This window comes from Macrobrachium nipponense, chromosome 10, assembly GCF_015104395.2.
Source record: "Macrobrachium nipponense isolate FS-2020 chromosome 10, ASM1510439v2, whole genome shotgun sequence".
In the NCBI taxonomy this organism is placed as follows: domain Eukaryota; kingdom Metazoa; phylum Arthropoda; class Malacostraca; order Decapoda; family Palaemonidae; genus Macrobrachium; species Macrobrachium nipponense.
Window position 1 is genome coordinate 75,335,020 of NC_087204.1, and position 12,500 is coordinate 75,347,519.

General features: G+C 36.3%; 1 long non-coding RNA gene across 1 annotated transcript; it reads right to left on the reverse strand.

Moving 5' to 3' along the window:
* Window positions 1-5,056: 5,056 nt before the first annotated feature.
* Window positions 5,057-6,138, reverse strand: LOC135224173 (uncharacterized). Its single transcript, XR_010316665.1, has 2 exons — window positions 6,053-6,138; window positions 5,057-5,549 (listed from the first exon to the last, which is right to left on the reverse strand). It is a non-coding gene; the product is annotated as an uncharacterized LOC135224173 (long non-coding RNA).
* Window positions 6,139-12,500: the final 6,362 nt, after the last annotated feature.

Consider the following 12,500-nt stretch of genomic DNA (forward strand, 5'->3'; position numbering starts at 1 on the left):
GGATAATCCTGTGCTAAACTGTGTTCTTTTATGGCAGAAAAAGGTGGTTTAGAAAGAGAAAACCTAGTTCTAATAGAAATTCTGAATTCTGTGTGTGTGTGTGTGCTTTATATGTGTGTAAATAAAGTAATGCCACAGAGGAAAAGGAAAAACGAGAACAGCCTAAGTTCTTTCGTTCTCGTTTTTCATTTTCCTCCGTGGCATTACCTTTATTTATACATAACATCACGTCTTGTGTATTTCATGATCAAGTTATCTTATAGTGAGTTGTGTATGTATGTATGTATGTATGTATGTATGTATGTAGTATGGTATGGTATATGTATGCATGCATGTATATAAGCACACACACATACTACGTTTATCCTCTGCTTTGTTTTCTTCGTGCTCTATTTAAGAAGGGAGGGTTAGCCTCTCCCCAGTTACACAATTCATGTAAAAGCGATCTTTTTCCAGTTCGTTGTTGTGCTCTGGTTTCCTTGTCGTTTCCCGTCATGTGGATGTAACTCTTTTGCTTCTCATTTGTTTGAGCATCCCCCCCTGTCCAGCCCCCACCCCCTACCCCCTTTCCTGCATCATTCATATAAAAGTTTTTATTTTTTTTTTTTTAATCTGCTTTTGTGGCCTGTCTTACTTTGATGAAACAAGCCTATCTCTCTCTATATCCATTGGGGATGGAGGCGCGGGGAATTGCCATCAATGAACCTCGCGTGTTGTACTGTAAGCATTACTTAAGGGTCATTGCAACGTCCCGTCGGGCTCTAGCTGCAACCTCTGTCAATACTCTTACTGTACGTCCGTTATTCCCTTTCTTCCATCTTATTTTCCACCCTCTCTACCTTTCTTCCATCTTATTTTCCACCCTCTCTAACAATTGTTTTACAACTGCGAGATTTTCCTCATGTTACACCTTAAAACCTTACTGCCAATGTCTCTTTCAGTGCTGAATGACTTCATAGGTCCCAGAGCTAGGCATTTGGCCTAAATTCTTCATTCTGCTCTGTCTTTCTATAGAATTGTTTCACCTCCTTTTTTCTGATTTTTTCGTTCTTTTGTCTGGTTTGGGGTTCTTTGTCTGTCAAGAAAATCCGGCCACCTCGGTGGCCGCGAGTTCGATTCTCGACCATTCCATTGAGGGGTCAGAGATGTGTATTTTTGGTGACAGAAGTGGTTTGGAAGTCACGTAAAGCCGTTGGTCCCGTTGCTGAATGACCACCTGGTTCCATGCAACGTAAAAACACCATACAAACAAACAAACAGACAAACCGGTCATGGGTTAGCGCCGTCAGTGCATCTCAGTTGATGCAATGTAAGCATTGCTAAAGGGTATTTGGATCCCCTCGACCTTTTGCTGCTTTGCTGGATTTACTTTTTAGCCTTTTACTTGATCTCTATTCATGTTTCCTCTCTGCAGTCTTGCTGTCCAAAATCTCTAACGATTGCTTCGTATTACAACTGTGGGTTTTCTCCCAGTTCCACCTTTAGAATTGAGTAGTTCATTTCCTTTATTGTGTTGGTCTCATTATCATGCTGTCCAGATACTGCAACTCCCTCTTTTCTCTGTCTTGAAAGCTGAATGTCCGAAAGATTTCATAAATCGACTAGAAGGAAAAAATAGAGCGAAAAGGGAAAATACCTAATTTGTAATTTTAACGAGAAAGAAATGCATACGAAAAAATGAGTAGTTAGTCCGGAAATGATACTTCTAACTCAATGGTGGCTTGCATTTCATTTTGAAACCTTGTGGTATTTTTTCTAGATGTCATATTTTTTTCATCTACTTTCTGCTGTGAGTATTATTTTGTGTTGAAGCTCCTTTGGCACTTTTATTGTGTGTGTGTGTGTGTGTGTGTGTGAGAGAGAGAGAGAGAGAGAATCATGGTCGTGCAAAGCTAGCCTGTCCAACAAAAAACTTGTTTAATACGGGAGTTTACACTTAGTGTTGACGGGTTCTCCTGAAGTACAACAATAGGGTACTAAATAGTTCTGGTAGTACTGAAGAAACCGTCAAAGTGTTTTGTATGAATGCGTAACATATATCACAATCGTATTAAAGTGATATAAAATTAAAAAAAAAGGTATTTGATGTTACACACTCACCAGTAGTCAAAAGTGCCCCCGCTCGTCTGTAACAGATCTGTAGGTTTTTTCTTTTTTTATTTGGCTGTAGAATGAGGCAAGTTTTTTCATATCGTTCCTTTCGGGCGTTAGAGATTTTCATTTATTTATTTATTTTCTGGATGGATACGATCTCGTTTATGACCTCAGTTATTTTATTTCATCCTTTTTTCTTTGATGCCATTGTTCTGTACTTCATGTAAAATTGCCTCATTATTGCTGTTCATGAACATGCCATAAAATCGTAGTTTTGTTTCCTACTTTCTTGTTGTTCACCCATAAGATTATGCTGTGACAGTTGTCTTATAGTACTTCCTTTTTTCATGATCTTGGAGACTCGAGATTTCATCGAATACTTTGCTATTTATATACTCATAAATTTATTTCACACTTTGCCATTGTTCATGTTTTTTTTTCTTTAGCTGTCATGCTTTTGCTGGGGTATATAAATTAGTTTCATCGCTGAAATGTTTCTTATACTCTGGAGAATAGAGTAGAATTTAGGGCCTAGACCAAGCGCTGGGACCTATGAGGTCATTCAGCGCTGAATGGGAAATTGGCAGTAAACAAGTATGAAAGATTTAACAGGAAAACCTCGCGGTTGCACTGTGAATCGACTAAGAAAGGGTGGAAAGTAAGGTGGAAGAAAGAGAATATGAACGAAGGTACAGTAAAAGGAATGAAAAGGGTGGCAGCTAGGGGCCGAAGGGATGCTGCAGAGAATCTTAAGTAATGCCTACAGTGCAGTGACCGCACTGCCACCCTACGGGCTAATACTTTTGAAGTTATATCGAGTTGCTGTTTATTGAAGTTTTGGGTATGCTCTCTTTATGGTTGTATCTGACATTTGCATACTGAGGTGATTTTCTTATTTTTGTTGCTTTGTTAATTCTTAATGAGGCAATGTTCGTACATTTGTCGTTAAATAACTGTATTTGATACTGGGGCTTTGGTCATGCTTTTGTTGTGATGCCCGTTTGTTTCAAAGTAATGCGTTATTTATCATTTGGTTCCTCGCTCTCATGCTTTGGAAGAAATTCTTTTTATTATACCGAGCCGTTGTTGATGCCCTGTTGTTTACAGTAGTCGGCAGCCTCCAGTATGCCTAGGCTGTTTACCTCCATGTGTGTTCCTGTCGAATGAGAAAGATCCCAACCTTATACAAGAGTATGACAAGTTTGTGTTGTAAGTTTCTCTGAAAAAGTGAAAAGAGCTCTACAAACGGCTTTTGTGAATCGGTGCATCTCTTCTCCTTTTGTAGCGGTTAGAATAATAATGAATTTTTCTTCACACACACACGCACACCCACCCCAAGGAAACGCTGTTGCTAGGGAATACTTCCATTCTTCAGATAGGGGGGAGGGGGGTAAGAAGCCCCCTTAAGGATAAATGCTTATATTGTCTACAGTATTTCAGCTATTGACCTAACAGAGATATTTCTAGAAAGCTTTGTTATTGGAGTATCGACGATCATAATCATGAGAAGCTGTTAGCAATTTAGGATTGTAAAATCATGACCTGAAAAAAAAGAACAAAGGGGGCCTTTTACCCCCATGGGTTGGGTAAGAAGCCCAAAGTGGGGGCTTTTTGCCCCATACCTAAGATATTGTGGTACTCAATGAAAACTACCATTTATATTGAAAAGTAGACACCTATTTTTGCTAAATATAAAGCATTCAACCTTCCACACAAAAATATTCAAGAATAATGTTGGAAAATATAAAAAAATTAATCTTAAGAGCTCTTAGTTTCTTGTAAAACCTAGGAACTTTTTGGTATTCATAGGAACTGAAATTAGCAAAACTGTAAAATAAATTGACACTTCCTCTACATGACAGTTGTAGCAGCTCAATTGGAAATAATTTCTCTTTCTTTATATAGCACCAAGAATAACACAAATAAAAGAAATAATGGATAAGTTTTACATAAGAACAAAAAGGACACAAGTAAAAAAGGTAGACTAATTTTCTTTACATTACTCCATTCTCTCTGGCTAAAGTCCTGTGACTGTGATGGCCATCTGGAATTGTAATGTGCTTTTCTGCTCGACTTGGCTTAACAATTTTAACAAAGTGATGTAGCCCGTCTACGAAACAATCAGCATTAGACTATCCATTAGCTGTGCATCTAGCAATTGATCCAGGTGAGCTGCCGATCATAAGTAGTGAAGTCATCCTTTTACGGGCAAATATAAACATAAGAGGATGACAAACTCCTGCTGCCTTCATTGCACAAATAAGATGTAGTCTGTCCTCTTTCACCACTGGGTACACGTCCAACTGATCAGATGGGGTAAAAAGCCCCCTGGGCTTCTTGCCCCAAAGCGCGGTGGACCTTTTACCCCACTTGCCATTTTTTAAGAAAACTAAATCCACCTGTACCTCAATTGAGTTTTCAAGTCTGGATTGCATTGCAAGATATTTCTTAGCTCTCATTTAAAGTAACTGTTGTTAAAGGTACTGACTTTACTGGCAAGATGTCCGCACAGGATATCCCTGATATAGCACGCATACTTACATGAAATGTGTCCAAAGAAGAAAAATGCGCGCTGGCTGTGTCCCATTCTAGTTCTCCCTGGTAAAGAAAGCTTCAGGCACAAGGTGTTGCTGCATTGATCAGCTGACTAAGTTGCTATGATATGTAATAAACAAGAAAATGGGGGGAAGCCTTTTACCCCACTGGGGCCTTTAACCCCACTCTACCTTATATATATATATATATATATATATATATATATATATATATATATATATGTATATATATGTATATATATAATATATATTTGTTACATATTTGGTGGGATTTGGCTGAATGTCATGATTATTACTTTTAGCGTTTGCCTTAGTGACCACTTACACCCAGAACCAAGTATGTAACAAATGATAAAACTTACTGTCTAATTAAAACAAAGGGAAGATCGCCAGAAAACCAGTAGGTTACATTTTTCATTATTTTATTGCACACAGCTCAAACAAGTAGAGTAGATCCTGGCTGGTATACGACCCAGCAACCTAAGGTGCAACACATTTTTAGCAAAGTTTACAGTTAACAAATAAAGAAGAATAAATCAGCCAACAAATAAAGAAGTGATTCTGGCTGGTATACAATACAGCAACAATAAGTGCAACGCATCTTGCAGCAAAGGTGATAGTTAACAAAATAAAGTAGAATCATTTCTGGCTGGTATGCAATCCAGAAAACTCAATTACAACAAGTATTTTACCAAAAATTTACAATTAACTGGCTTTCGAAATACAGTAGAATTTTTACACAAGGAAATGCAAGGTGGAGCCTCGTAACTAATGCATTCTAGAGTTGTGACTGTCAATTTCAGAAGCTGGCTTACTTGTAGCAAGGCTGAATTAATCTTCAAAGGCAACTTCTCACAGGAATGATCGGTGGCAGAACACAAGGGACAAGATAACACGTTTCTGAAAATAGATTTCCCAGATAAGACTTCGTACGTAAATGATTCTCTCTCTCGCAATTAATTATTGAAATGGAGGTATGATTTCGCTATGTCGTTGAGCAAAAGAATATTCAGTTAATAAATTTAATTCATATAGGGAACAAACAGGTTAGTTCATGACCATGGAATGTATTTTGGGAGTTGAAAATCTGAAAGAAAATGAGAGATTTTAGTGAGAGAAACAGACACTGGTACTTAATTGTTGATTTCAAACATAACGGGCAATCCAATATTGCAGGTGCCCTACTGTGGTTGAGCTTGATCTATTATGCCTTCCATTAACAAGTTAGGGGCAACTTGAAGCCCAGGTCACTTGTGACCCTAAACAGCACACATGGCTGTGCCAGAACAAAGATGCTGGCCATGAAGAACACAGGGATATAGTCTTGGGGACAAGGGGATATAGTGAGTAACTAGCCTGTCCATCCTCCATATGAATCAGCTAATTGCTTTATCTGCATTTACCCATCATCTCAGAACTGCTTTCATTACCATTTTGTAAGTGGGTCCGGGGTCCCTGCTATACTCCTAGTTTTGCTGTCCTATCTGTAAGAGAAATTGATCCCTGTGTTAAAAGAAACAAGAGAAGCATATATTTGTGATATGTGTAAATAAATTCTTCTGTTAAAACAGGATGTGTCTAAAGTATATAAAGCCCATTAAAATACTCTGGTTTAAAGCTAAGGACTATATTTCGGTGGACTGACTCCCACCCTTAACAAGTAGTGAATGACAAAAATTACATTTGCGAAATATATAGTGGGAGAAATGCCCTTAGATGATGCCTGGGGTACCGCTAGGTCAATGGTTTGGTAGTCTTGATCCGCTCCATCGTTGCCTGAAGGAAGAAATTTTCTATATGATCTGAGTCCCACGCTCCATTGGAAAGGTTGATCCTGTTAGCTTGTTGTTTTAGCGGTGAAGATTCTACCTTCGGACATTTGTATCGACAGCTGCTTTTGTATAAAATTCAGGATGAGCTCCAATCCATTGTGTGGTTCGTGTTATTTATATAATGGAAATTACCGAACTATGTTGTCCATATCTGAGTGCTTATGTTGAGTTAATCTTTCTGAGAGAGATTTTCTTGTGAATCAATAATATGACTAATCACAATCCCTATAGGGGATTTCATAGACTCCTACGTCTTTAGAAACTGGTTTCTGCTGAACGTTAATTAAGCATTTCCCCAATGTATTTGGATAAGTGAAGATGAAAGGTTTAGGGTGGCCTATTGTTTGTGTGATCTCAGAAATGATCCACTTGAGGGATTATGATTTTGTTTGTGAATTTTTCCTTTTATTTGTTTTCTGTGTGTTTGTAAAAAAAGCTCTTTGCTTTATGTATGGCCTTTTCTATTATGTGTTTGGGGTATTTCAACAAGATAAGTTGATTTGTGATTGTTTCAAGTTCTTTGTTAAGAAAATCTGGGGAGCAAATTGTCAGGGCTCTAAGAAATAAGTTACTTGCTATGCCGAGTTTAACTGAAATGTCATGATGCTGTAAAAATGTCTGTATGAAAGTGAGTATGTCGCTTTCTGAAGACAGTGAATTTGTAGTTGTTATTTATTAGTTCTGATAATTAAGACACCTAAAAAGGGGCTTTGGTTATTGTTTTTCCATTCTACCTTAAAATTTATGCTCGGGAACAAGGAATTTAGTTTTTGTATAAGACCTCAAAATCGCCCCGCTCGCTTTTCCAGTATGTGAAGATGTCGTCTACATAACGAAGTCAAATCATATCTGCAGGTTTGATAAGGTTTATAATTATGGAGTATTTGGAAACAGTAATTATAAACCATTAAACCAGAGTGTTTTAATGTGCCTTTAGTACTTTATATATATATATATATATATATATATATATATATATATATATATATATATATATATATATATATTACATATCCACGGGTGAAAAATAAGAGACGGGATATCCTGTAATAAATAAATCACTTGCTTGAGTGATTATAATCCTATATATATATATATATATATATATTATATATATATTATATATAATATATTATGGTATATATATATCACCTCATCTCTCTCTCTCTCTCTCTCTCGGTCTCTCTCTCATCTCTCTCGTCTCTCTCTCTCTCTCTCTCTCTCTCTCTCTTAACGACTCCTCACATTACATCTGTCACATGTACTGTTTCTTCATAACCATAAATCCTCAGTGTAACACGAGAGATGATTTATATATCTTCTCCTGCCTCCTGCTTCCTTTTTTATCTTCTAATTTCCCTCGGGAATTTCTTCAGGTCGCCAAATTTTCTTCCATCGTTATCTGATCTTCGGCATTTGATCATCATCCATTCCTGAGAATTACTTCTATGTAAATTGAATCATTTGCATTATCTCCTTGATCGAGTTTGATAGCTGGTGTGTTTGCTTAAGTTTTCCGCGACTCTGTACAGCTTCACTTTCTTTTGGTGGTAGGTATTTTACTTTATAAGTAGTGCCCTCCGCATCCTCCACCCCCTACATTTTCCTTCCCACCTCTGATTTCTCCGGGCATTAAGTAGAGAAGAACATTATGTTATCTACCTTATTCGTCTCTTGGATGGAAATTTTCCATCTTCATTCTTCTTCAGTTAGTGTTCTAGATGAGATGTTTGTAATACCAGCAATTTCCTGTGAAGTCGGTTGGTCTGTCTGTCTGTTGAAGTAGACAATTTCTCTGTCATTTATTTTTAATCTGGACATCTCGGCTATTTTATTTTGTATGCACAACCACCTCAAACACTGTGAAGATATTTGGATACTGTACCCGACTTGCTGTTTAGGTGCTGCTATGTTTAAAAAGTTTTTATTACATTCGTCGATAACTGATGTTTGGTAGAGGAGTGAAATAATAGTGTTTTTGGCAAAGTAAATTATAATTTAATACTAAACCTTTCGTGAGCCTTGTCCTTGCTCTTTATTAATCTGAATGTTTTGTAACTACAATATTGCAGAATCTTTTGGGAAGGGTGTAGTATTGTCTGCATTCACAAAGACTATCTTTCGAAACTTGGTGTCATGGATACCAGTGTCATGTAATGACGCCTGTATGAATAAATCATTCAGTCATACTTCGAAGACCTTTTTCCGGCAGTTTGACATTATTTCCCCAAGTTCGGTCAAGCTGCTGTTGACTGAGCTCTTAAGGGAGCTCTACACGAGAACATTGTTTATGCATTCTTTTATCGCCTTACTTCTACACTACACCCAGAAGTTTGTATGTGTCGAGTTGCAAGGATAGAAGAGGCTCGCTCGTAAAGAAGGGAGTCATATGAAAAGTTATGATTTCACTTGTGATTCCCTTTGTTACAGCGTGTCTTCAGAACGAACTGACGGATACATCTGGATGTATTCCTGGATTCCTTGGCAAACATCTCGCCCATTATAAGGATTAGCATGTTTTAAACGGTTCATGACTACTAACTAGTAATGCAATGCTCTCTACTGAGTGCTCTTGCTTGGTATGAAATGGTAATAAAGCACGCGCGCGCGCACACACATTTAAATATGTATAATTATATACATACATGATGAACATGGAAGATTGTTCTTGAATATTATTATCTGCAAATATTCAGTTTGTAGCAGAGAGAAATTTAAAGTGTTCTCAAACGTGTTTATGCGGGAAATATCAACCGTATAATTATTTGAACAGGGGGAGATAATTATGTACAAGAACTGAAACTGATCGAAAACGATCGTTTGTCACCAACGATGTGATACTTGACAAACATAAAATACGTCAAGGAATTGACAGCTCTTGATATCTGATATGTAAACAAGTCATTATGGATCTTTGAGACGTAGCTTGAATAAGCCTGGGAGATAAAAAAGTTTTTTTTTATTTATTCTTTTTTTTTATGTAGCTGACAGATAAGACGCCACGATTGGCCGGCCAAGCAACGTTGGCACTGGCAACAACGGCATGTGCAGCATCGTTGTATTGGCAACCGTTGTCATGGTGTTGGTAGGGAAGAGCTCCACCAGTTGGCAGCGCTTCTCGCCAGACATAGCCAGGTGTTGGTGACGGCGTTGAAATAGCCATGTTCCTGTGTGCTTCGAGTTGTACTAAATAGGGGGGTTGGTTTGTGGGGGAGTTTGGTATTGGGGTTTAATGAGTCCACCTCGAAGGAGGGGAGGTGGGGATAAGGGTGAGATAGAAGAAGGAAGATTTGTGCTGATTTATGTATATTTCTTGGGGGGAGCAATTTTTCATGTCTATTGTCATCGTTTTACTTATGAATGTGTTTCAGTATATTTAATTTGCAGTCTCGGCGGTTTTCCATGTCTTATATTAACACATATCCTCACTCCATGTCTTATATTTAAACATTTCTTCTCTTCATGTCTTACATTGTCACATTTCCTCTTTTCATGTTTTATATTGGCACATTTCTTCACTTCATGTCTTATATTCTCAAATTTCTTCACTTCATGTCTTATGTTAACACATTTCATCCTTTCATTTCATATATTAACAAATTTCCTCATTTCATTTTTTATATGTGTATGAACATATTTCCTCACTTCATGTCTTATATTAACAAATTTCCTCCCTTCATGCCTTATATTAACACATTTCCTCACTTTATGTCTTATATCGACATAATTCCTCACTCCATGTCTTATTTTAACATATTTCTTTGTTTCATGTCTTATTTTAACACATTTCTTTGTTTCATGTCTTATATTGACACATTTCTTTGCTTCATATCTTATATTGACACATTTCCACACTTCCAATCCTATATCAACACATTTCCTCACTTGATGTTTTATACCTGTATTAACATATTTGCTCATGTCATGTCTCTCCCTATCCACTTTTCCTTCATTTTTATCACCCATCTCTCTCTCTCTCTCTCTCTCTCTCTCTCTCTCTCTCTCTCTCGCTATTTATGTTGTGCTTTCACGCTTGGCGTGAGAAGTATTTTCTGTGTATCTTTTGCTTGAGAGAATTTTTCTTGCCTCTCTCTCTCTCTCTCTCTCATCTCTCTCTCTCTCTCTCTCTCTCTCTCTCTCTCTCTCTCTCTCTCTCTCTCTCTCTCTTTCTTTCTTATCTGTGCAGTTAATGTGGTTCTTATGAAGGTTGCAGCTTGGTCGTATCCCTCCCTAATTTTAGGAGCTGCTTGCAGTCGTTAGCAGTGAACGTGGAAAAAGTTCTGCTTGGAAAGCTATCTGTTGAAAGAAAAGGTTTTGCAGGCAGCAGAATTCATTGGCACAGAATTGGTGTTCGAAAAAATTCCTCGGAAAAAATAGTTCATGTATTAATAAAAGATTTTACTCAGTTTTTTATTCTGAGTGGATTCTGCTTCAAAAAAACATGGGACATTCACAGCTTTGAACACCTGAATGCCTTATTATTATTTTTTTAAAATAACATTTGAGTTACTCAGTCAACCGTGAATATGGTCATTATTTGTTGCATTAGTATTTTTTCTATAATAGTTGCTTACTACTTTTATTGTTAATGGTGATGAATCCACGGTGATATAAGTACAAATTCTTATTAAGCATATATCAACTAGAGCTGTCATTTTATATTCGATTGTTTATATTACACAATACATACATATATTTAACTCATATCGTCAAGTATTTTTTCACCTTGTTAGTTATCTATGGATTTCTGAAATTTTTATAAACTGCTATTATAATGATAATAGCAGCCTTATTTGTTTGTTGTGTCCATTAACTATCATTATTATTTAATATCAATATAAGCCGTATTTCTTGGTGCGGCTTGTGAACATCATTTCGATCACGGAAGTCTTCGTGGTACTGGTTTTGACGTTCGTTTCCGCCTTATTAAATTCAGATATCGAAATATGGGATTTTCTTGTTAAATAATTTTTTTTTGCGCTGAATATATTATCTCCGTCTTTTCCCAATGAACGTTGTCTTTAAATAGCAACGTAATAATAATAATAATAATAATAATAGATTATTATTATTATTATTATTATTATTATTATTATTATTATTATTATTATTATTATTATTATTATTATTATTATTATTATTATTATTATTTCCTCCAACAGCGAAGTTGAACGCGGTTCATGCATTCAACAGTCATTAATAATAATAATAATAATAATAAAATATAATATTATTATTATTATTATTATTATTATTATTATTATTATTATTATTATTATTATTCGTACCAACAGCGAAGTTGAACGGGGTTCATGCATTCAACAGTGTCATAATAATAATAATGATGATAAAAATTATTATTATTATTATTATTATTATTATTATTATTATTATTATTATTCCCCTACAACAGCGAAGTTGAACGGGGTTCATGCATTCAACTGTCCAATTGTTGCCTGTCCTTCTGTCAGCAAGGCACCTCAAAGTTATTCACGGATTTCAATGAAATTTTGTGTCGGGGTGGGCTATGAGCCAAGAAAAAAATAAATGATTAGCTTTTGAAAAAGTTCCTCATCCGGATGCTGATCGAGGATGTTTTTGAATGGCCATGATGGAAACCTCCGCTAAGTTGTTATTAGTGTACAAGTAAATACCACATTCTCTGAACAAACCGGAAAAGTAAGATTTTTGCCGTCGATGTTTTCACAGAAAATAAGAAAAAATGACGACGTAAAAAGAAAGGAAGATATGAAATTCAAGGTTTGTAGTTGGAAAACCAATTACTAAGCTTGCTTTAAGAACAGAATCCGAAGATTATTTCGTAAGACTTGGCAGTTCTAGACCTGTTGTGTATAACCAGAAAACTATTTAGGTACACATTTTATTTAATGATTAAGCCATTGGTTTATCCTTTTAGATTTCTGTCCAACTGTCTTTCAATCTTCTATTCTTTCTCGTTTCCTTCGGATCTGGGATAGATTAGGCACTGAACTGTTCACGTCATCGGGCTTTGCATTTC